General features: G+C 43.9%; 1 protein-coding gene across 11 annotated transcripts in view; it reads left to right on the top strand.

The window, feature by feature from the left end:
* The window catches only part of LOC137384082 (tetraspanin-18B-like), a 154,949-nt gene that overhangs the window by 99,552 nt on the left and 29,730 nt on the right, over positions 1 to 25,667 (top strand). Inside the window, exon 1 of one of the 11 annotated variants that reach the window (XM_068057667.1) lies at positions 2,120 to 2,204. The exons of the other annotated variants lie outside the window; for them this stretch is intronic. The gene's annotated coding sequence lies outside the window, so the exon portion shown is untranslated. Of the gene's footprint in view, positions 1 to 2,119; positions 2,205 to 25,667 lie in introns of those variants that run through there. 11 annotated transcript variants of the gene reach the window in all.

A 25,667-nucleotide genomic window follows, 5' to 3' on the forward strand; every position in this document is an offset into this window, starting at 1 on the left:
GGCATACTGACCAGGACATGCTAATACAAGTGCTGTATTAGCTGATCTCAGCCAGGAGAGCAGTTAAGAAAATAGGAACATCGGTACATGAGTAGGCCATTCAGCACCTCGATCCTGTTCTGCCAATCAGTTAGATTATGGATGATCTCTAGCCTAATGCCTTGGTTTTGTAATCCTTCAACCCTTGCCTAACAAAAATCTGTCAACCCCAATTTTGAAATTTTCAATTGACCTGACCTCTTTGGGGAGAGAGTTCCAGATTTCCACTATCTGTACATCCCTGAAATGGTTATGCCCACTGGTCCTGGACTTCCCCACCAGAGGAAATAGTTTATCTCTATCTACCCTATCAATTCCTTTAATCATCTCAAACACCTCAATTAGATCACCCCTCAATCTTCTATACTCTATACAGTTCTATACTGTTGGGGCACTACCACAGCCTTGGCTGGTGCTGGGTGGGGGCCGGTGGGGGAGGGGCAATATCAGTCAGGGCTACTTGGGGTTGCCATACATCTGGGATCATCCCGCATTAAAGATTAATCTCCTGGACACTGCTGTGAGCAAACCGGGAGAAAAATCATTGGAGCATTTTTTAAAAAGTATTTTCTTTCATTTACTTAGAACGCTTTTGTTCATTAGATATAAAATATTGAAGGTTGGGGAAAATGGCTGTTTGACTGGGTGAGGCGGTTGGATATGGGAGGTATGTGATGACCCTCCAGAAATGTATCCCAGTGTTGTCAACCCTAAGGCTCCCACTGTTGACCCTATCAAGTGATCTGCGCTGAAAGGTCTGTGCGTGTGGTGTCAGCTAAGGATATGATTATGTTTGGCTCGCGCCTGATTTCCCTACCTCCCCCTCCCCCCTAAACTCCCTGCCTCCAACAATGAATATCCTCACTGTCCACACATGAACAATAGTTGCGTGGATGACCAGGGATTGGTCAGTATCTGCGGAAACACCCCCCCCCCCCCCGTAAAAGTCAACACTTTCAGGAAAGGATGACAGACTTTGGCCCCTTTCCTTTATTTTTCAGTTTTCCAAAAGGAATAGCCTCCTTTTATAGCTCAATGACCTGAAATATGAAACAAACCATGTGGTGCGAATTCAGGACTGGATGTCGGTGATATAAAAACAGAAAGTGCTGGAAACACTCAGCAGGTCTTGCAGCATCTGTGGCATGAGAAGCAGAGTTAACGTTTCAGGTCAGCTTCTCGCTCCACAGATGCTGCCAGACTTGCTGAGTATTTCCAGCACTTTCTGTTTTTATTTCAGATTTTCTGCATCTGCAGTATTTTGCTTTTATTTTAGATGTCGATGACTTGTATTAGAAGGAGACAGTGCACGTTTGGGGCGGGGGTAACATCCACCCCAGGCTGTGACTAACCTTTTTGTGGCAGATTATTCATGAAATTAATTATCAGAGGATTTATGCTTTTCCCTGCAGGACCCTGTATCTATAAGGGAGAGAGAGTCAATCCTCCACAATACTGTCATGCAATACTGGTTTAAAAGATGATTAAGAATTTTGCAGAAGATTTTACAAAGGGTTAGTGAGTTTGTGGGGGAGTAGAGGAAAAGGAAGGAGAAGATTACCCAAGAGTCACCATGTAGACATGGTGAGGATGTAGAACAGGAAAAATAACTCAGTAGTAGCTGCACTTTTTTTAAGTGCAGGGTTACTTGGTCTCAAAGCTCAGTCAGTACAAAGCTTGAATTTTGTTGTTAAAAAAATGCATTGAGCAAATCTCCCCTGAGCCCTATATAGAAAAACCAACTGCAGAGAGAAAAAACAATTCCTTCTCTCCAGGGATAAAAACATTACTTACTTTAATCAACTAGGTCAGTTGCTTCATCCTTCTGCATTAAGAAAAAAGCACCTTATAAATGCTGTTTTCATTTTTATTGCTGTTAATAAAAGGCTTGAGCTCACAGCAACTGCCACCCTTATCTCTTTATCTCCTCCTCTGCATATTTCTCTCTGCAGAATGCCTTGCGGTGGGCTTGGCCACTGAGTGCAGCAGCATTGAGGGAAAGGGCTGCCCGCTTCTCACCTTCGAGGTTGCCCCATGTTGTGTTCTGTTACAATATGACGGATGGTTACCCTTGTGTGTGTAGCTAGTTTTATGCTTGCTAAGTGTTTGAAACTGTGTGAAATCATTAGGCTCCCAGCACCAAGACACGCACTGTCAACAAAAAGGTGAGTTGAACTAGATGTCACTTGACTGTGAAACATTGTGCATTTGTATTAATCTATTGGGTTTTTGCTTGGTATATATATATATAAAATATTGAACGTATGAGAGGCACTTGGCTGAACTGTTGATCATAGATTCTGAGTCCTTAAGTCTCTGGCTGCTGAATAAAAACACCCTGTATTAACTAAAATAGTCCCTTTATCTCAATATTCCTGTTAATCAAATATTGTGATTGTCCAGGGATTTTCTGCTGATGCTTATTCTGTTACCGTTGTAATTCATGGTAACTGATTTTCTCCAGCACAAACATGTACTTGGATACTTCGGCAGTATTTCCTTAGCTGCCAGTGTTTCAGATTCAAAAGTGTGGCACCGAGAGTGAGTTGGGAGGATGAGTGCAGCGAGGTTGGGCAAGTTTACCTATTTAAATGATGCAAGAATCAAAAACAACCTGCACCTAAAAAAAAATCTGGTGGTGTCTGATTTGAGTGTTGCAATTACCAATATCCACAATTTGCTATCAGTAACTGACAGGGTATGAAATCCTGATGTTGTGAATGCTGGTTACTGAAGCAATCACTGTGTGCTGTTTTTAATCCAGTGATGTCTGGAGTCTTGCACTGCTGAGGGATAAGTGTTTATGACTGGAAGTTGCAGGACTCTGAATTGGATGGGGAAATGACAAAAGCAGTGATTACACGGTGAGGGGTGCAGTTAGGAAGATCTCAATCTAGGTGATAACATCACACAGCTGTGCTCAAACAGATGTACCTCTGCAAGGACGTTAAGAAAATTAAAACAGGTCATCATAAATTAGTGTAAGAAATCAACATTTTGCGATAAGTTCGCAACAGGCAGAACTCTGTGTGCTTGTGGGGGCTGAGGACAATCTTCATGACCAGTGAGAGTGAAAAAATTAACTGCAACTGTCAGGATATTCAATGATATTTTCTGGATGTCGTTACGTAATAAGAGATACCACTGGACCAATGTTCCCTCAAATTTCTGTTTGCTGTGTGTGGCCGGCATGTTGCATTGTGCTGCCCCTTTGAGATTGAAGCATAGCCGTGAATGCACGCATCTTAAAGGGCACATTGCTTGTGTGTGGCCTCTTTGTTCCCTGCACATTCCCAATTGCTGCACAGCCACCTATCTGTGCAGCGTAAAGAAAACTTTACACTGGACTAATACCATTGTATTAATGAAGTGATAGTACTTTCACCATAACTGCACAGAAAATCTGTCCTAAGTGTCTCACTGGAGAATGCCTGATAATTGTCACGGCAATTGATTAACTCTCTGTGCTTCTTCCCAATCAGAACTTGACCAGTGTCCTCCTTATGTGTTTCTTTTTGAAAGCAAACCTGGATAAGTGATTATAAGGCATATTAGAGGAGGTAGAAGTTAAGAATCGCATGGCATTATTTGAAGAAGAGTGTGTCCTCGCAAAAAATCCTCTCTTACCCACCATCAAAGACCACCATTCATTTTGTTGTTGGTGGGATCTTGTGTGAAAAATGGCTGCTGGTTTGCAGTGATTGTATTTCAAAGTAATTTATTGCATGACATTGACTGTGTTTCAAAGTAATTTATTGCATGTTAAGTATTTTGGGACATTTCTGAGAGACATGCTATGCAAGTGTCAATGTGAAGCTTGTACTGGCATAGGCATGATATGCTGACTGGGCTCCTTTTGTGCTAAAATATCTATGGCTTTTGTGTACAGTATTGAGTTTGTGAAAACATTTTTTAATTAGTCCAATTCACTCCAGGTTGGCTACACACAGCCATGGGATCACATCCATGTTTCCCCTTGCATGTTCCCAACCCCTGCTGGGCAATGAATGGCATTTTTAAAATTTGTTTATGGGAAGACCAGCATTTATTTCCCTTGAGTAAGTGGTGGTGAGTCACCTTCTTGAACTCCTGCAGTCTGGGTGGTGTGGGTACACCCACAGTGCTGTTAGGGAAGGAGTTCCAGAATTTTGACCCAGCGACAATGAAGGAACAACGATATATGTCTAAATCAGGATGGTGAGGCAAACTTGCAGGTGGTGGTATCTCATGCGTCTGCTGCCCTTGTCCTTCTAGGTGGAATTGAGGCTCGTGGGATAAGGAGGGAAAAGCAGTGGTTGAGTCAATCAGTGTGCTGTCCTGGACTTTCAGCAGATAGGGCCTGGGAGCAGTTTACTTGCACACTGGCAAAGGCACAGTAAAATGTAAAAGAGAGGAGGAATTATGGATATTATTTTTAAGAAGATGATGGGATTAAAGGGCTTGGTAGGTAAATGTTCTGTAATACTGAATCACACAAACCAAAAATACCTCAGGTGGAATTGTTCCCCAGAATATCTGATCCTACCTGGGTTTGAGGTACAAATTGGTCTCAATTGCTGTCATTCCTGCTCCTGATTGCTTTCATGTAGCAGGAACAGGACTGAGCTGGGGTTCTGATGCCCTCCATAGATAAATAGCCTTCTTACACATACTGTCCAGTCGCTCACATAAAGAATGTCCCCTTGGATGTGATGCTGCAGCACAACCAGCATTGATGGAGCTGAACTTCAGCATGTGTCAGGAGGGAAGTGGAACTATGAGTGGGGAAAATCGTAAATTGATCCTTAATAATAATTAAATAAGAAATTACCTTTGTGTATATTTTCTTCTGTTCGCTAATGACAGTGAGAAAATCAGAATGAGTATAAAGCAGGGAACACTAACACTGACTTTCCCTTTTAGTGAATAAAGAGAAATGTCCCCTTCCATGTATAGCTCTAAATTCGTGAGGGGCTGGTACCTTGAGCTATCATCTCCTACCTGTTCAAAATCATTCCTTTTGGAAGAACATGACCCTCAACTAACATCAGCAAAAGACAGATAATCAGGTCATTATCACATTACTACTCGAGAGATCTTGCTGTGTCCAAATTGCCTACCTCATTTCCTGCATTAAACTTCAAAAGTACTTAATTGGCTGTAAAGTGCTTTGGGATGTCCTGAGACCATAGAATGAGCTACATAAATGCAAGTTCTTTCTTTCTTAAATACCTCTCAATTACCCAAACAATATCACATTAACAAAAAATGAAATTTAATGCTCAGAACGGCAAAGTGTATCCATTGTTTAACAAGGTGAGTTTCCGTATTGGAAAGGAAATTTTAAAAATTGCTCTCAGTATTTTCCAATTTGTCTGCTCATGGAATGAAAACATTTAAATATGATTATGTTCAATATCTTGATCTAAGCATCCACATAGCTGAGGAATTATATTGCTCCATCTCTGCCAAAAAATTAGGCTTTGATTATTTCAAGCTATTGAAATATAATATATTCAGACTGAAAGGCACTGTAGAACTGGAGTAAAATAAGCTCCCCAGGCACTATTACCAGCCTAAATAAATGGCTACAACTGTCGTGCATGCCAAATACACAGAAACTTGAGCCAAAACAGTTATCCTATGTAAACAGGTTCCATGAATTTCCAGGCAACATCAGCGAACAGTTAGTAACAAGTGTAAACCATCGCTGTAAGCTTTATGATAGAGATTTGGAGAAAAATCATTTCCCAAGACCAAGCACAATTAACAAAAACTGAAGATTGTATTGGCAAACACACTTTGAACGGAAGAAAATGGGCAATCTATTCAATGGAATAGCGGGTTTCTGGGAATGAATTAGAGAATAGCGGATATCTGGCAATGAATTATAGAGAATACTGGGAATCTGGAAATTAATTAGAGAATAGTGGATTTCTGGGAAAGTATCAAAGAATGGCGGATATCTGGGAATGTATTAAAGAATATGGGTGTCTGGGAATGTATTGGGGAATAATGGATATCTGGAAATGAATTAGGCGAGTGGATATTTGGGAATGAATTATAGGAAAGTGGGTATCTGGGAATGTATTAGCAAGTTGTGTATATTTGGGAATGTATTAGAGAACAGTGGCTGTCTGGGAATGTATTAGGGAATAGTGGATATCTGGGAACGAATGAGAGTACAATGGCTATCAGGGAACATATCAGGGAACAGTGGATATCTAGGAATGAATTACAGAGGACAGTGGATATCTGGGAATGAATTAGGAATAATGGATATCTGGGAATATGTTAGAGAGAATAGTAGATATCATGGAATGCATTAGGGAATAATGGGTATCTGGGAATATGTAAGAGAGAATAGTGTGAATCAGGGAATGTGTTAGGGAACAGTGGATATCTGGAAATGAATTAGGATAGTAGATATCTGGAAATGAATTAGAGGATTGTGGCTATCTGGGAAAGTATTAGAGAATAATGGATATCTGAGAATGAATTACAGTGGATAATGGATATCTGGGAATGAATTAGGGAAAAAAGGGTGTTACGACCCGGTGAGAAAGGGGTCTAGGGTTCCCTCTCAGCCTTCAATTGGTCTTACCGTAACAGGGTTTAATTTTAAACGCCGTTTTTTTAGCTCCTCCTTAGTGAATCCTTGTTCACTAGCTTCCAATTATAAGGCAAAGAAAGTTGCCAAACAGGTTTTCTTAGGTTTAAAGAAAAAAGGTTGAATTTTATTAAACTTAAACTCAAATTCCGTTAACGCCTACGGATACGTGACGCGCCCACACTAGCACACATACGCGATACAAGCATGCAGATAGAGACAGAAAAGAGTAGAAGAAATAAAGTGGAAAAGTTTGAGGCAATATCTGAAGATGGTTTTGGTTACTGTTCTTTGAACTCACTGTAAAGTCCTTGATTGTAGGTAGGTCTTGCTTTTCGTTGGGGCCCAATATTGTTCTTGAACCTTGTGCGATATAGGAGACTTTTCCCTCTTGAAGTTCATGTGTCCTCAGTGGGTCCAGAGGCTTGTGAGAAAGAGATGGGAGCAGCCAGGAGAGGTCTTCTCACTCCAGGAGCAAACAGTCTTTCTGAGTTCAAACTCTTTGTACAATTCAGAAAAAACACAGGTTGCCAAGCAGGTTAGTCATGTGACTAGCTGGTCTAACCACATCTGTTTGTGGATTCTCTTGTCTTAGCCACCCTGGAATGTCTCTTCTTACACACAATACCTGGTGCTTAAAGACCATTGTGGGTTACATTGGAGCAGGGAATAGCCCCTTTGACCCTCCAAGCACTGTCTATTAGTGTGCAAATGTTTTTTTTCCAGTCACGGCTGATATGTTTAACAAGTCATTTCCTCATTCCAGCAACAGTTTAAACCCAATGTTCAGATGACAAAATTAATAGGCCTCATTCTTGGCAGGTGTTGGGGGGGTGGGCGAGTTGAGAAAAGCGCATTTCATTACAAAGAGTCGAGAGAGAAAATATAAGATACAGGAAAAAAGCATGCGTATCTCTTTCTCGTTCTTTCACATTCATTCATAAATCCTAAGACTTATTACAGCCTGTCTTTTCTTGGTATCAGTGTTGCTTTAAACTGCCCTTTTTAGCATCCCAATAAACATGTGGTTCTTTGGGGAGGTTTGTTTTCAGTTTGCCCATTTCCATGACTGCCGAGGTTCTTTGTTCCTGTTGAGGTCTGCAAGGGGGTGGTGGGGGGATGGGGGTGGGGTGGGGGGGGGTGGTTGTTAGATTTAATGAGCCCAAAGTTGGAATTTTTTTCTCTCAGGAGAGTCAGTAATGGGTGGTCTATCCTGAACTCTCTTTCAGTGCTTTGCTGAGTCATGCAAAGGCTTTAGACTTCAGAGGATGGGTGGTTCTCCTTTTTTCCGGCTGTGGGCAAGGATTCTTTGCTAATCTCCCCTTTGTCTTCTGGGACACTCCTGCCAGCAGGTATTTGTGCAGACTCTACCTCACTCCCCTGTGGCACTTCGACTGGGTGAAGCACCACCCTCACAATTTCTCTGCCCCCTAGAGGTTTTTCTTTGTTTCTGCAGGTTCCTGTAAATGCTTTAGCAACTTTGGCGGGGTGTTTCTAGTGTCTGCGTTTACATAGGAGGATGTGGGATCTAACTTTTCAAATTTTTGGGGTTGGCTGACCGGATAATAGGGGTTTTCATTCGGGATTCCTCCCAGACTTACTTTAATCTTCCCCTTGGTCACTTTTTCCCCTTCCCTTTCTAACCTTTTGCCAGCCATGTGCCTGCCTGTCCTCTTTTGTTCTCGGCAGGGGTCCCTTACAGTTCATGAGCCCTCTGCTGGAGGGTCCTCCTATTTTTTTAGAATTCATTCATGGGATGTGGGCATCGCTGGCCAGGCCAGCATTTATTGCCCATCCCTAATTGCCCTTGAGAAGGTGGTGGTGAGCTGCCTTCTTGAACCGCTGCAGTCCTTGTAAGGTAGGTACACCCACAGTGCTGTTAGGAAGGGAGTTCCAGGATTTTGACCCAGCGACAGTGAAGGAACGGCAATATAGTTCCAAGTCAGGAGGGTGAGTGACTTGGACGGGAACTTGCAGGTGGTGATGTTCCCACGCGTCTGCTGCTCTTGTCCTTCGAGGTGGTAGAGGTCGCGGGTTTGGAAGGTGCTGTCTAAGCAGCCTTGGTGCGTTGCTGCAGTGCATCTTGTGGATAGCACACACTGCTGCCACTGTGCGTCGGTGGTGGAGGGAGTGAATGTTAGTGGATGGTGTGCCAATCAAGTGGGCTGCTTTGTCCTGGATGGTGTCGAGCTTCTTTAGTGTTGTTGGAGCTGCACCCATCCAAGCAAGTGGAGACTATTCCATCACACTCCTGACTTGTGCCTTGTAGATGGTGGACAGGCTTTGGGGAGTCAGGAGGTGAGTTACTCGCCGCAGGATTCCTAGCCTCTGACCTGCTCTTGTAGCCACGGTATTTATATGGCTACTCCAGTTCAGTTTCTGGTCAATGGTTGCCCCTAGGATGTTGATAGTGGGGGATTCAGCAATGGTAATGCCATTGAATGTCAAGGGGAGATGGTTAGATTCACTGTTGTTAGAGATGGTCAATGCCTGGCACTTGTGTGGTGCAAATGTTACTTGCAGCTTATCAGCCCAAGCCTGGATATTGTCCAGGTCTTGCTGCATTTTTACCCGGACTGCTTCAGTATGTGAGGAGTCACGAATGGTGCTGAACATAGTGCAATCATCAGCGAACATCCCCACTTATGACCTTATGATTGAAGGAAGGTCATTGATGAAGCAGCTGAAGATGGTTGGGCCTCGGACACTACCCTGAGGAACTCCTGCAGTGATGTCCTGGAGCTGAGATGATTGACCTCCAACAACCACAGCCATCTTCCTTTGCACTAGATATGACTCCAACCAGCAGAGTGTTTTCCCCCTGATTCCCATTAACTCCAGTTTTGCTAGGGCTCCTTGATGCCATACTCGGTCAAATGCTGCCTTGATGTCAATGGCAGTCACTCTCACCTCACCTCTTGAGTTCAGCTCTTTTGTCCATGTTTGAACCAAGGCTGTAATGAGGTCAGGAGCTGAGTGACCCTGGCGGAACCCAAACTGTGCATCACTGAGCAGGTTATTGCTAAGCAAGTGCTGCTTGATGGCACTGTTGATGACACCTTCCATCACTTTACTGATGATTGAGAGTAGGCTGATGGGGCGGTAATTGGCCAGGTTGGACTTGTCCTGCTTTTTGTGTACAGGACATACCTGGACAATTTTCCATATTGCCGGGTAGATGCCAGTGTCATAGCTATACTGGAACAGCTTGGCTAGGGGTGCGGCAAGTTCTGGAGCACACTTCTTCAGTACTATTGCCGGAATATTGTCAGGACCCATTGCCTTTGCAGTATCTAGTGCCTTCAGTCGTTCCTTGATATCACGCAGAGTGAATTGAAATGGCTGAAGTCTGGCATCTGTAATGCTGGGGACTTCAGGAGGATCATCAACTCGGCACTTCTGGCTGAAGATTGTTCCAAATGCTTCTGCCTTATCTTTCGCACTGATGTGCTGGGCTCCCCCATCAATGAGGATGGGGATATTTGTGGAGCCACCTCCTCCAGTTAGTTGTTTAATTGTCCACCACCATTCACGACTGGATGTGGCAGGACTGCAGAGCTTAGATCTGATCCGTTGGTTATGGGATCGCTTAGCTCTGTCGATTGCATGCAGCTTATGCAGTTTGGCATGCAAGTCGTCCTGGGTTGTAGCTTCACCAGGTTAACACCTCATTTTGAGGTATGCCTGGTGCTGCTCCCGGCATGCTCTCCTGCACTCTTCATTGAACCAGGGTTGGTTTCCTGGCTTGATGCTAATGGTAGAATGGGGGATATGCTGGGCCATGAGGTTACAGATTGTGGTAGAGTACAATTCTGCTGCTGCTGATGGCCCACAGCACCTCATGGATGCCCAGTTTTTGAATAGCTGGATCTCTTCGAAATCTATCCCATTTAGCACGGTGATAGTGCCACACAACACGATGGACGGTATCTTCAATGTGAAGACGGGACTTCGTCTCCACAAGGACTGTGCGGTGGTCACTCCTACCAATACAGTCATGGACAGAAACATCTGCGGCAGGCAGATTGGTGAGGACAAGGTCGAGTATGTTTTTCCCTCGTGTTGGTTCCCCCACCACCTGCCGCATACCCAGTCTAGCAGCTATGTCCTTTAGTACTCGGCCAGCTCGGTCAGTAGTGGTGCTACCGAGCCACTCTTGGTGATGGCCATTGAAGTCTCCCACCCAGAGTACATTTTGTGCCCTTAGCACCCTCAGTGCTTCCTCCAAGTGATGTTCAACATGGAGGACTCATCAGCTGAGGGAGGGCGGTAGGTGGTAATCAGTAGGAGGTTACCTTGCCCATGTTTGACCTGATGCCATGAGACTTCATGGGGTCCGAAGGTGATGTTGAGGACTCCCAGGGCAACTCCCTCCCAACTGTATACCACTGTGCCGCCACCTTTGCTGGGTCTGTCCTGCCGGTGGGACAGGACATACCCAGGGATAGTGATTGCAGTGTCTGGGACATTGTCTGTCAGGTATGATTCTGTGAGTATGAATATGTCAGGCTGTTGCTTGACTAGTCTGTGAGACAGCTCTCCCAACTTTGGCACAAGCCCCCAGATGTTAATAAGGAGGACTTTGCAGGGTCGACAGGGCTGGGTTTGCCGTTGTCGATTCCGGTGCCTAGGTCGATGCCGGGTGGTCCGTCTGGTTTCATTCCTTTTTATAGACTTTGTAGCAGTTAGATACAACTGAGTGGCTTGCTAGGCCATTTCAGAGGGCATGTAAGAGTTAACCACATTGCTGTGGGTCTGGAGTCACATGTAGGCCAGACCAGGTAAGGACAGCAGATTTCCTTCCCGAAAGGACATTAGTGAACCAGATGCGTATTTACAACAATCGACAATGGTTTTATGGCCATCCTTAGAATCGCTTTTAATTCCAGGTTTTTGTTAATTAAATTCAAATTCCACCTTCTGCTGTGGTGGGATTTGAACCCATGTCCCCAGAGAAATTCCCTGGGTCTCTGGGTTTCTAGTCCAGTGGTACAGGTCTTAGAGGTGCAGATTCCACTGTAGTTTAGGGCCTCCCCTCAACCTGGCACATGTGACAACTCCTGTAGTACTCCACCATATCTTTGTGGAATTTTGGCCAGTCAAACTGCTGTCTTATGTGGGCTTTGGTCTTTCATATATGGGCATGTACAGCCACTGCAATCTCACGGGCCATTCTTACTATTTCCCTCCGGTATCTCTGTAGCACCACTAACTGGTGAACCACTGTCCACTCCTTGCTCTCAGGTCTGTGAGGTGAACTCCATTTCCTCATCAGTACCTCATTCTTTAAATAGGAGCAATCAGGGCCTCCCTCTGCTTCAATTTCAGACTGGGCAGCCTGCACTAACTCTCTCAATACTGGGTCAGCTCGCTGAGCCTCAGCTAGGGAAGATTTATTTGACTCATTCCCTGGGTCTCCTAACTTTCCAAAGATAGACAGACCTCATGGTCATCTGCCTGCAGTGCCAATTCAGTCTCCTCAGGGGAGCTGGTTTGATCACGGCCTGATTTATTACACATTCAGGGAAACTTCAGAGACCTCCTGCGCTCTTTCTTTCACTACTGGGGTGGTGGGGGGAGGGGGCTACCACCTTCACCCCGCCAGATCATTACTAGGAGCAGGTCAACCCCATCCACAGTCAAGCTAGGGACAATCACTACGATTGCCGGTCCTGAAACTAGGTCGCACTTCAGGTGCACCCGGGGTACTGGTACAGACATACAGTGCCCTCCAATGCCATTTACCACCATTCTGGTGTTCACTGCACTCTCTGGAGGAAAGGTCAGGCCTTTTCCTGGTAAAAGGGATGTAGTGGCCCCTGTGTCCCTGAGAATTAACAAAGAACAAAGAACAGTACAGCACAGGAACAGGCCATTCGGCCCTCCAAGCCTGCGCCGATCTTGATGCCTGTCTAAATTAAAACCTTCTGCACTTCCGGGGACCGTATCCCTCTATTCCCATCCTATTCATGTATTTGTCAAGATGCCTTTTAAACGTCGCTATCGTACCTGCTTCCACCACCTCCCCCGGCAGCAAGTTCGAGGCACTGACCATCCTCTGTGTAAAGAACTTGCCTCACACATCCCCTCTAAACTTTGCCCCTCGCACCTTAAACCTATGTGCCCTAGTAACAGACTCTTCCACCCTGGGAAAAAGCTTCTAACTATCCACTCTGTCCATGCCACTCATAACTTTGTAAACCTCTATCATGTCGCCCCTCCACCTCCATCTTTCCAGTGAAAACAATCTGAGTTTATCCAACCTCTCCTCATAGCTAACGCCCGCTAGACCAGGCAACATCCTGGTAAACCTCTTCTGTACCCTCTCCAAAGCCTCCACGTCCTTCTGGTAGTGTGGCGACCAGAACTGCACGCAATATTCTAAGTGTGGCCTAACTAAGGTTCTGTACAGCTGCAGCATGACTTGCCAATTTTTATACTCTATGCCCCGACCGATGAAGGCAAGCAAGCCGTATGACTTCTTGACTACCTTATCCCCCTGCGTTGCCACTTTCAGTGACCTGTGGACCTGTACGCCCAGATCTCTCTGCCTGTCACTACTCCTAAGGGTTCTGCCATTTACTGTATACTTCCCACCTGTATTAGATCTTCCAAACTGCATTACCTCACATTTGTCAGATTAAACTCCATCTGACATTGCTCCGCCCAAGTCTCCAACCGATCTATATCCCGCTGTATCCTCTGACAATCCTCATCACTATCCGCAACTCCACCAACCTTTGTGTCGTCCGCAAACTTACTAATCACACCAGCTACATTTTCCTCCAAATCATTTATATATAATACAAACAGCAAATGTCCCAGCACTGATCCCTGCGGAATACCACTAGTCACAGCCCTCCATTCAGAAAAGCACCCTTCCACTGCTACCCTCTGTCTTCTATGACCGAGCCAGTTCTGTATCCATCTTGCCAGCTCACCTCTGATCCCGTGTGACTTCACCTTTTGTACCAGTCTGCCATGAGGGACCTTGTCAAAGGCTTTACTGAAGTCCATATAGACAACATCCACTGCCCTTCCTTCATCAACCATCTTTGTCACTTCCTCAAAAAACTCAATCAAGTTAGTGAGACACGACCTCCCCTTCACAAAACCATGCTGCCTCTTGCTAATAAGTTCATTTGTTTCCAAATAGGAGTAAATCCTGTCCCGAAGAATCCTCTCTAATAATTTCCCTACCACTGACATAAGGCTCACCAGCCTATAATTTCTTGGATTATTCTTGCTACCCTTCTTTAAACAAAGGAACAACATTGGCTATTCTCCAGTCCTCTGGGACTTCACCTGTAGCCAATGAGGATACAAAGATTTCTGTCAAGGCCCCAGCAATTTCTTCCCTTGCCTCCCTCAGTATTCTGGGGTAGATTCCATCAGGCCCTGGGGACGTATCTACCTTAAAGCTTTGCAAGACGCCCAACACTTCCTCCTTTTTGATAACGACATGACCCAGACTATCTACACTCCCTTCCCTAGACTCATCATCCACCAAGTCCTTCTCTTTGGTGAATACTGATGCAAAGTACTTATTTAGTACTTTGCCCATTTCCTCTGGCTCCACACATAGATTCCCTCCTCTGTCCTTGAGTGGGCCAACCCTTTCCCTGGTTACCCTCTTGCTCTTTATATACGTATAAAAAGTCTTGGGAATCTCCTTAATCCTGTTTGCCAATGACTTTTCATGACCCCTTTTAGCCCTCCTGACTCCTTGCTTAAGTTCCTTCCTACTTTCTTTATATTCCTGAAGGGCTTTGTCTGTTCCCAGCCTTCTAGTCCTTACGAATGCTTCCTTTTTCTTTTTGACTAGGCTCACAATATCCCTCGTTATCCAAGGTTCCCGAAACTTGCCAGACTTATCCTTCTTCCTCACAGGAACATGCCAGTCCTGGATTCTAATCAACTGACATTTGAAAGACTCCCACATGTCAGATGTTGATTTACCCTCAAACAGCCGCCCCCAATCTAAATTCTTCAGTTCCTGCCTAATATTGTTACAATTAGCCTTCCCCCAATTTAGCACCTTCACCCGAGGTCTACTCTTACCCTTATCCACAAGTACCTTAAAACTTATGGAATTATGGTCACTGTTCCCGAAATGCTTCCCTACTGAGACTTCGACCACTACAACCCTGTTACCTTTACATCTTTCCAAAATCTGTCTACATATCTGCTCCGCTGCCTCCCACTGGCTGTTGGGAGGACTGTAGTAAACCCCCAACATCGTGACTGCACCCCTCCTATTCCTGAGCTCCACCCACATTGCCTCGCTGAATGACCCCTCCGCGGTGTCCTCCCGCAGTACAGCTGTGATATTCTCCTTAACCAGTAATGCAACTCCCCCACTCCTTTTACATCCCCCTCTATCCCACATGAAGCTTCTAATTCTCGGAACATTTAGCTGCCAATCCTGTCCTTCCCTCAATCAAGTCTCTGTAATAGCAACAACATCATATTTCCAAGTACTAATCCAAGCTCTAAGTTCCTCTGCCTTACCTGTTATACTTCTTGCATTGAAACAAATGCACTTCAGACCACCAGTTCCGCTTTGCTCAGCAACATCTCCCTGCCTGCTCTTCCTCTTAGTCTTACTGGCCTTATTTACTAGTTCCCCCTCAGTTATTTCACCTGCTGTCCTACTGCTCTGGTTCCCACCCCCCTGCCACACTAGTTTAAACCCTCCCGAGTGACGCTAGCAAACCTCGCAGCTAGGATATTTGTGCCCCTCCAGTTTAGGTGCAACCCGTCCTTCTTGTACAGGTCCCATCTGTCCCTGAAGAGATCCCAATGATCCAGATATCTGAAACCCTCCCTCCTACAACAGCTGTTCAGCCACGTGGTTAGCTGCACTATCTTCCTAATTCTAGCCTCACTGGCACGTGGCACAGGGAGTAATCCCGAGATTACAACCCTGGAGGTCCTGTCTTTTAACTTTCTACCTAACTCCCTAAATCCCCCTGCAGGTCCTCGTCACTCTTCCTGCCTATGTTGTTGGTACCGATGTGTACCACAACCTCTGGCTGTTCACCCTCTCCCTTCAGAATGCCCCCTGTCCGTTTGGAGACATCCTTGACCCTGGCACCAGGGAGGCAACATACCATCCTGGAGTCTCTTTCACGTCCACAGAAGCGCCTATCTGTGCCCCTGACTATAGAGTCCCCTATAACTATTGCTCTTCTGCGCTTTGTCACTCCCTGCTGAACAACAGTGCCAACCGTGGTGCCACTGCTCTGGCTGCTGCTGTTGTTCTCCCCTGATAGGCCATCCCCCCAACAGTATCCAAAACGGTATACTTGTTAGAGAGGGGGATAGCCACAGGGGATTCCTGCATTGACTGCCTGACCCTTCTAGCGGTCACCCATCTATCTGCCTGCACCTTGGGTGTAACCACTTTTCTAAAACTCCTGTCTATGACGCTTTCTGCCACCTGCATGCTCCTAAGTGCATCCAGTTGCTGCTCCAACCGATCCATGCGGTCTGTGAGGAGCTGCAATTGGGTACACTTCCTGCAGATGTAGTCGTCCGGAACGCTGGAAGCGAAACAGACCTTCCACATCTCACAGGTGAAGCACTTTACCCCTCTAACTGACATTTCTAGCACTAATTAATAAATTAATTTAAAATAAATAAATACTTATTAAATCCTTCCTGAATTATGTTGCAATTAACTATATGGTCCCTAGTGCTAGATTTTTCCTATAAATATTAAATGCTAAATACAGTAATCTCCTCCCTCCGGTTTAGTTACTCTACTTATTAATTAATTAGTTAATTAGGGTTTTAATCAATTTTTATCAATGTTTTATTTTCAAATTCACTACAGATTCCCTACCAGCCAATCAGGTCACAGCTTTCCTGTGATGTCACTTTTTCAGATTTTTTTTTAGTTTTTTTACGAGAGTAAGTTTTTTATACTTACTGGTCTGGAACTCTGCCCTCCAAGTCTTCTCCCTGGATGTAGGCCGCGAATCCCCAAGGTAAGTTTTTTTATACTTACAGGTCCGGAACTCCGCCCTCCGAGTCTTCTCCCTGGATGTAGACCACGAATCCCCGAGGTGAGTTTTTTTATACTTACAGGTCCGGTACTCCGCCCTCCGAGTCTTCTCCCTCGATGTGGGCTTGCTTGCCCCACTCGAGGGGTATGGGATTACCTTCCTTTCAAACAGAAAGCCTGATAGCCTTCAGGAATCCTATTAACTTTTCCTGCACCTGCAGCAGTAAGCCTCCTGGATCTCCCTCTTACTGCAGTTAAAGCCACAGCTTGTTCTGCTGTGCTTTCCATCAAATTCCCTGTCTCACCTGACCGGATGTGCTCTGATTAACCCTACAGGTTTTCCCTTTATTTTCCAGCAGTCAGCTTTTAGGTGACCTGCCTTATTACAATGGAAGCACACAGGTCTCTGGGTCTCACTCCTGCTCGCAGCACCTTCCTTTTTGGCTAGAGGAGGCCTCCCTATGTCTCCTGCTTTTCTTTCTCTCCCAGGACTGCTTGGGCTTCTATCACCTTCCCACCTTTGGTCCTTTTCAGATTTGTGGGGGTGACTAGGAAAGGTTCTCCCCGGGAAACTGATTTATAAATTAAAGCAAACTCATCAGCCAGAATGGCCGCTTGCCGTGCTCTCTGAAACCGCTGCTCCTCTACATGGGTCTTTATGGAGAGTGGGAGAGAGTGTTTAAATTCCTTTAACAGAATTACTTCTCTGAGATTCTCATAGCTGAGCTGTACTTTAACAACCCTCAGACGCTGGTCAAAAGCCAGCTGTTTGCTTCTTTCAAACTCCAGATAAGTTTGATTAGCTTGCTTCTTGAGCGTTCTAAAGTTTTGGCGATCGGCTTTGGGTACTGATTCATTTGCCCCAAGGATAGCATTTTTTGTCAGTTCATAATTTAATGAACTCTCATCTGGCAACAGGGAATAAACTTTATCGGCTTTTCTGGTTAGCTTGCTTTGTAATAAATGAGGCCAGGTCTCAGCTGGCCATTTTAGCTACCTTGCCAGTTTCTCAAAGGATACAAAAAACATTTCCACATCTTCCTCAGTGAATTTTGGGATTAGTTGAGATAGTTTTAACAATTCTATACCCGGCCCTGCATTATGCTCCTCCATATTGGCCATGCTTTCACTGGGATTTCTCTGTTGCCCCCCTAGTTAATTCAAGTCGCTTCAGCTCTCTCTCTTCGCATTCTTTCCAGAATGTTCTTTCTCTCTCTCTCTTGCCTTTCTCTTTCTCTCTCCTCAAGTTCAAGTTTCCTCTGTTCCAATTGTATCTTTGCTAACAATACCCTGTTGGAGTTTGCTTCTAACCCTGCTTCTGCTTCTTCAGATTCAAGGGAAAAATGGTTGGCCACTAGCCTTAGGTGTTCAGACTTCCTAGCCTTGCCACGTACAGTGATCCCACACTACTCAGCCATTTTCCTCAACTCCTCCATAGACAGTGCTTTTAATTTATCCCAAGTTACTTCACCCTGGCTTTGGGAGCTACTAGCTTCAGTTGCGGACATGTTAGTATTCAAGCACACACACCACAAGAAAACCTGTATTGGAATCATGCCCTTTTTGATTGGGAACAATTTGCCTTCCCACTTCTAATTTTTCTCGTTTGTTTGTAGGTAAAATCCCGGATGAGCCCCCAAAATTTCTGTTACGACCCAGTGAGAAAGGGGTTTAGATTCCCTCTCAGCCTTCACATGGTCTTACTGTAACAGGGTTTAATTTTAAACACACCGTTTTTTTAGCCCCCCCCTTAGTCAATCCTTGTTCACTAACTTCCAATTATAAGGCAAAGAAACTAGCCAAATAGGTTTTCTTAGGTTTAAAGAAAAAAGGTTGAAATTTATTAAACTTAAACTGTAATTTGGTTAATGCCTAAAGATACTCAATGCGCCCACGCTAGCATGCATACACAATACACACATGCAGATAGAGACAGAAAAGAGCAGAAGAAATAAAGTGGAAAAGTTTGAGACAACATCTGAAGATGGTTTTGGTTACTGTTCTTCAATCTCACTGTAAAGCCCTTGATTGTAGGTAGGTCTTGCTTTTCGTTGGGGCCCAGTATTCTTCTTAAACCTTGTTCGATGTAGGAGACTTTTCTTTCTTGAAGTTCATGTGCCCTCAGTGGGTCCAGAGGCTTATGAGAAAGAGATGGGAGCAGCCAGGAGAGATCTTCTCACTCCAGGAGCAAACAGTCTTTCTGAGTTCAAACTCTTTGTACAATTCAGAAAAAACGCAGGTTGCCAAGCAGGTTAGTCATGGACTAGCTGGTCTGGCTACGTCCGTTTGTGGATTCTCTTATCTTAGCCGACCCTGGAATGTCTCTTCTTACACACAATAGCTGGTACTCAAAGTCCATTGTGGGTTAAATTGGAGCAGGGAATAGCCCCTTTGTCCCTCCAAGCACTGTCTATTAGTAGGCAAATGTTTTTTTCCAGTCACGGCTGATCAGCTTAACAAGTAATTTCCTCACTCCAGCAACAGTTTACAATCAATGTTCATATGACAAAATTAATATGCCTCATTCTTGGCAGGTTGTAGGGGGTGGTCTGCATGACAAGGGTTCTTGGGAATGAATTATAGAGAATAGTGGGAGTCAGGGAATGTATTAGGGAATAGTGGATATCTGGAAATGAATTAAGATAGTGGATATCTGGGAATGAATTAGAGGATAGTGGCTATATGGGAAAGTATTAGCGAATAGTGGATATCTGAGAATGAAATAGGGAATAGTGGATATCTGGGAATGAATTCGAGGGAATAGTGGATATATGGAAATGAATTAGGTAATAGTGGATATCTGGGAATGTATTAGAGAGAATAGTGGGAATCAGGGAATTTGTTAGAGAGAATAGTCGCTATTTGGGAATGTATTAGGGAAGTGTATATTTGGGAATGAATTAGAGGATAGTGAATATCTCAGAATGCGAAAATCCCTAGCAAAACTGGAGTCAATGGGAATCAGGGGGGAAAGTCTCCGCTGGTTGGAGTTGGAGCTAGCACAAAGGAAGGTGGTTGTGATTGTTAGAGGTCAATCATCTCAGCTCCAGGATATCACTGCAGCAAAGGGTGACAACTCCACTTTCCTGCCTACCCCCTGTAATGAGTTCTTTATGTTGTCTGTTGCAACATAAATGAGATGCGTGGAGTCCAGTCTGCTGAAGATCTCTAGATGCTGAAGCATCTAACAAGTATATACAGTACAGAGCAAACTATTTACAGAACCTTACTCTGGGTGTTACAGTTGCAGAGTGACTCTGGCTTCGAGTCACATGACTGTGTCCTGGTACTTAGATCATTAGCATCCTAAGATCTTAAAGGGACATCACTCTTACAGGCAATCATACAACACCCCAATACCCTTGTTTGTCAAGTATCTGCTTACCTCTGCCTTAAAAACATTCAATGACCCTGCCTCCACAGCTGTCCAGGGAAGAGAGTTCCACAGACTCACGACCCTCAGAGAAAAAAAAATCTCCTCATCTCTATCTTAAATGGGAGACCCCTTATTTTTAAACTGTGTCCCCTAGTTTTAGACTCTCCCAAAAGGGCAAACATCCTTTCAACATCAAACCTGTCAAGTCCCCTCAGGATCTTATATCTACACTGCTTACAATGCTGCCTATCTTTGTATTGTCAGCAACATAGATATATTTTTCTATCCCATCATCTGAGTCATTAAAGAACACAGTGAATAGTTGAGGCCCCAACACAAACCCTTGTTGGACACCACTAGTCACATCCTGCCAAATAGAATATCTACCCGTTATCCCTACTCTCTGATTACTTCCGCTCAGCCAGTTTCCTAACCAAGTCAATAATTAGCCTTCAATTCCATAAGCTTCAGCTTTAGCTAACAGTCTCTTACAACAGACTTTATCAAATGTCTCTGCAAGTCCATATAAATAACAACCAAAAAAATTTCCTTGTCCACTACTTCTGTCACCTCTTCAAAAAATTCAATCAGATTTGTCAGGTATGACCTACCCTTTGCAAACCCATGCTGGCTTTCTCTGATCAGCTGAAAATTTTCAAGGTGTTCAAACATCCTTTCCTTAATTATAGGCTCTAGAAATTTCCCAACAACAGGTGTTAGACTAACTGGTCTATAATTCCCTAGTTTCTGTATGTCATCTTTCTTAAATAACAGAGTGACACACACAATTTTCCAATTTAAAGGATCTGTTCCCAAATCAAGAGAACTTCTTTATAACCCTGGGATGGAAACCATCTTGTCCTGGGGATTTGACACTCTTTAGTACCATTATTTTCTTCATTACTGTTATATTTTGCTTACATTAATTTTGTTGAGTCCCTGTCCCTGATTCAATAATAGTTCCTTGGAATGTCTGGTACGTTGACGTTTTCCTCTACTGTAAATCCTATAGCAAAAATAGTTATTAAGCATGTCTGCCATTTTCTTATTTTTATTGACAGTATCACCATTATCAATTTGCAAGGAGCTCACATTGCTTTTTGTGTTGATTTTGATATCCCTGGCAAGTTTCTTTTCATGCTCCCTGTTGTAGCTCTTACTATCTGCTTTGTCATCCTTTGCTGATGTTTGTATCTTTCCCATTCGATAGGATACTTTTTTTGCATTTTTGTACGCTTGTTCTTTTAGTTTTATGTTGTCTCTTACCTCTATAGCTGTCCGTGGCTGTCTTTTTTGCAAGTAGAATGCTTGCCCTTTATGGGTATAAATATAAAAGCAAAATACTGCGGATGCTGGAAATCTGAAACAAAAACAAGAAATGCTGGATTCACTCAGCAGGTCTGGCAGCATCTGTGGAAAGAGAAGCAGAGTTAACGTTTCGGGTCAGTGACCCTTCTTCGGAACTCATATACCCACGGATGGGTATAAATATGTTCTGTATCACATTGAATTCTTTTTTGAATACCTTCCACTGATTTTACCCATTAACAGATTTGTCCAGTTTACTGTGGACAGTCTCTGTCTCATCCCATCGAATTCAGCCTTATCTAAATCTAGAATCTTAGTAGCTGTTTCATGTTTCTCCCTTTCAAACACTACATTGAATTCGACCGTATTATGATCACTAATAGACAAGTGTTCACATACTGTTAGGCTGTTCATTAAATCTGGCTTATTACTCATTATTAAATACAATACCCCCTTGTTGGTTTATACCTGACGACCGCAAGCTTTTTAATTTTGCCAGTCAATGCTTTAACCCATTTACATAATGAGTGATATTAATAATCAGTAAAGAAATAATTTTTTGGCCAAAAAATATACTTCATTCATAAATGTGTAAAAGTACATTATGTAATGTCAATTTTGAACTGTTATGTAAAGTGCAATACGGATCAGTCTCTTTTAATACAGTACATGAGGTGCCTCATTACACTTGCCATTACAGGTTATATTTACAATGCATATTTACATTTCGTGTCAAACATTCCATGGTGCATACAGCCTGAAGGGTTTTACACAGTTTCCAGCCCGTCGGTATACTATGGTGGGAGGGCTTTACACATTGAGCCTTTGCTCCAAGCTTTAGTATGTCTTTCAGTACATCATCCTGGATCTTGGAATGTGCCAGACTGCAATACTTGTGGTCATGGACAGTTCTTTGCACTAGAAGACCAGCAATTTTTGGGTAGGCCAAAGAACATTGTTCACCAAGTTGATGGTCCTCCAGCAGCAATTGATATTTATTTCACTGTGTGTCCCTGGGAACAGCCCAGAGAGCATGGAGTTTTGTGTTATTGAGCTGCTCAGGATGAACCTTGACAAAAATCACTGCATCTCTTTGTAGACATGCTCTGCAAAGGCACATTCCAGAAGGTGGCGGGTGACGGTTTTTTCCCGACTGCAGCCGCCTTGAGGGCAGCGTGCAGAGGCGCTGAGACTCTGGGCATGCATGAAGTATCTGACAGGGAGGGCCCTCCTCACCACCAGCCAGGCTACATCTTGATGTTTGTTTGAAAGTTCTAGTGGTGAGGCATTCTGCCAAATGAGTTTGACAGTCTGCTCAGGGAACCAACCGACAGGATCCACCATCTCCTTTTCCCGCAGGGTCTCGAGGACATTACATGCGGACCACTGCCTGGTGGACTTGTGGTCAAAGGAGATTTCCTGTACAAACTTTTCCACAAGGAACAGGTGGTATGGCACAGTGCAGCTGAATGAAACATTCTGTGACAACATGGCAGACCCATCCTTCGCAACACTAGGGACAGATAGAATCTCAGCACGTAGTGACATTTGGCATTTGCATACTTAGGGTCTATGGACAGCTTGATGCAGTTGCACATAAAGGTAGCTGCCAAGGTGAGGGAGGCGTTGGGAAAATTTTTCCCCATTATCGATAGAATTGTACATCGTGTCCCTGCGGACAAGGGCCATTTTCGATATCGCCATATAAAGTGGGTGGCTTGGGTGACTACCATGGTACAGGACAGGGATATGGGCCAGACCTGTGCGATGTAGAGCAACACTGAGAGTGCCTCACACCTGATCACCAGTGTTACGACTGACCACTCCAGTCAAAGCCCCCAATCAAAATATACAAATCTGATTGTGGTGGGAGAAATGCACTGTTAATTCAATCCCGTTCCTCCACAGATCACCTAACATATCAGTTTTACACTTTCCAAATTAAAGAAAGACCCAGCCAAATTGTACTATCTATTAACCCTCAAATGAGGCTGACCAAACCAGGTGTCTTTCAATCAACAAATTAACTGTTTACTTAAAAAAACTAAATTCTTAAACACTATGAAGATAGAAACAACATTTAAAATAGAAAAAAAGAGTCCTTGCAAATTTACAATCCAATGTTGCTTTAAGTCCTCACAGCCATCTGATGGGAATAAAAAGGTTCTTCAACAGTAGAACAGTCCGTAGTCTATTTCCAGCAGTAAGTGATGCTTTCCGTCCTTCAGCGAATTTCAACAATTAACGACTTGCAAACACTTTTTAAATGACTCAATTTGACTTTAGAGTTTTTGAGGGATAAAAGACTGCCACAGTCTAACTTCTCTTCCTTCAGTTTAAATTACCAGAGATCTCTGTTTTGGCTTGACTTTTTTTTTAGAATTTTTAGAGATAATAATAAACAGACAAAATTCTCTTCCTTCAATCTAAATGGTTGAGAGCTTTTGTTTCAGGTGCTAACATCAGCTGTCTGCCTTTGTTCCCTGTTAGAACAGACTGTCTTTGACTAAAAGCCAGTTCAAAATTGAATTGTAACAAATGTATCACATGATGCTGAATACAAGTGGCTGTATCCATGGTAATGAGAATGCACCCTTTGAATCGCAGTCTCCGAATGGCTGTATCCAAGGCAACGAAAATGCACCTTTCGGTAACTTCAGAGTCCTGCTGGTTTTTAAAGCAGTACTGATCCTTTGCAAGCCTTAAAGGTACACCGCATATTCCCAGAAAAAAAATACAAGACCATGACACCAGTGTCTTGTGCTCTTTGTGTTATCTTACATAACACAATAAAGTATGTGAATTCCAATTCCTTGAAGGTTTATTCACAGCTAACTAATATATACACTACAGAGCAAACTATTTCCAGAATCTTTGTCGAGGGAGTTACAGTTGCAGAGTGACTATGGCTTCTAGTCACATGACTACATCCTGGTACTTAGTTCATTAGCATACTGAATTCTTCAAGAGACATCACTCTTGAAGCGATCATACAACATCCCCTTTCTTTCTAAATATAAATCTCAAACGCTTTCAGTAAAAACATATAAAATTGGATATCAAAATTATTGACACAGGGATTGATATTATGAACTTTACATGTGCAGAAGTCCATATGTCATTTCAGTGGTGTGTTGGAGAACTTGTGTTCTCCAACAGCTGTTGCTGTTTTTTCTGAAGTTTCTCCCTTTCTGCATTCAGTTTCTGTTGCTCTGCCTTTAGCCTGCTAAAATACTCTGTTGCTTTTCTCAGGATGACCACTTTTGAGGCTTTGTCATTCTTGGAAGGTTCTAGTATCTCACCTCGAAGAGTCAACAGACAATGCTTCAACTCGTTCCTCCTCTGCCTCTTCAGGACATTGCATTTCCTTCGCCTCTCCTTGTCCTCTCCTCGTCCTCTGCATCTGAAGGTCTGCGGCTCAAGGTCGAGGCCTTGTTGGGGCAAGAGTACTTGGCCTTATGGTGGTACCTGTTCATTCTGGCTTGTTGTGGTGCCGGTGGTTCTCTGGATAGCAGAGGTGAGGGTGCAGCATGGTTATACTGTTGCTGGGTTTCCAGACTGCACCATTAGTCTGAGAGCAGGTTCCGGTCCTTAGAGATTTCCCCTTAGCAATGCTCCCCACTGCCAGCCTTTGCTTCTCAGTGGTTACAACGTCAGTCTGTTTTTCTGAGTCATTGGAGCGTGAAGAAACACTGCCTGTTGACAAAGAACTTTCACCATCTGAATTTGGATCTTCATTCTCTTGGTGTGGCGTCTCTGGGAAGGGGCTGATACTCTCCAAACCAGAGCCACTGAGAACCTGGAAGGACTGACTCAATGTGGGTATCCTTTGTCTCTTCTGCTGTAATGGGCACCTTGGTGACCTTATGGATAGTTACAATGTTGAGATACGTACACACTGGTAGCCCTGCCACTGCTGGTCCACTCGTGTCTACCAGGTAAAATATTTGTGGTTTTCATATTGACTTGTGATGCTGCATTGTATTGTTAGTCAGCCACTACAAGGGATGGGTGACCCATTGTATGCAGTTAACTTTGCAGTTGTCTGTTGGATCATTAATTTCCAATGATCCTGGTACATATCCTTAAGGATTCAGATTAGTGGGATAATTGCACTAGCGCCCGTGTCAATCTTAGTTCTGAGTGTGTGCTTGCCAACTTTCTTTGAGCACATGATATTGACAGTAGCAAAAGCTTCCAGTTGTTTGACTTCATCAGCACAATGTGTCAGGTGCACAATGTGTAGCGCCTGATCGTCCTCTGGCTGAGAATCACTCCACTCTGAGCCCTGTCTCGGGTCAATTTCACTGTCGACTTCATGTATCGGCTTGCATTTACGCTGGTCT

Source organism: Heterodontus francisci, chromosome 25, assembly GCF_036365525.1.
Source record: "Heterodontus francisci isolate sHetFra1 chromosome 25, sHetFra1.hap1, whole genome shotgun sequence".
Lineage (NCBI taxonomy): Eukaryota > Metazoa > Chordata > Chondrichthyes > Heterodontiformes > Heterodontidae > Heterodontus > Heterodontus francisci.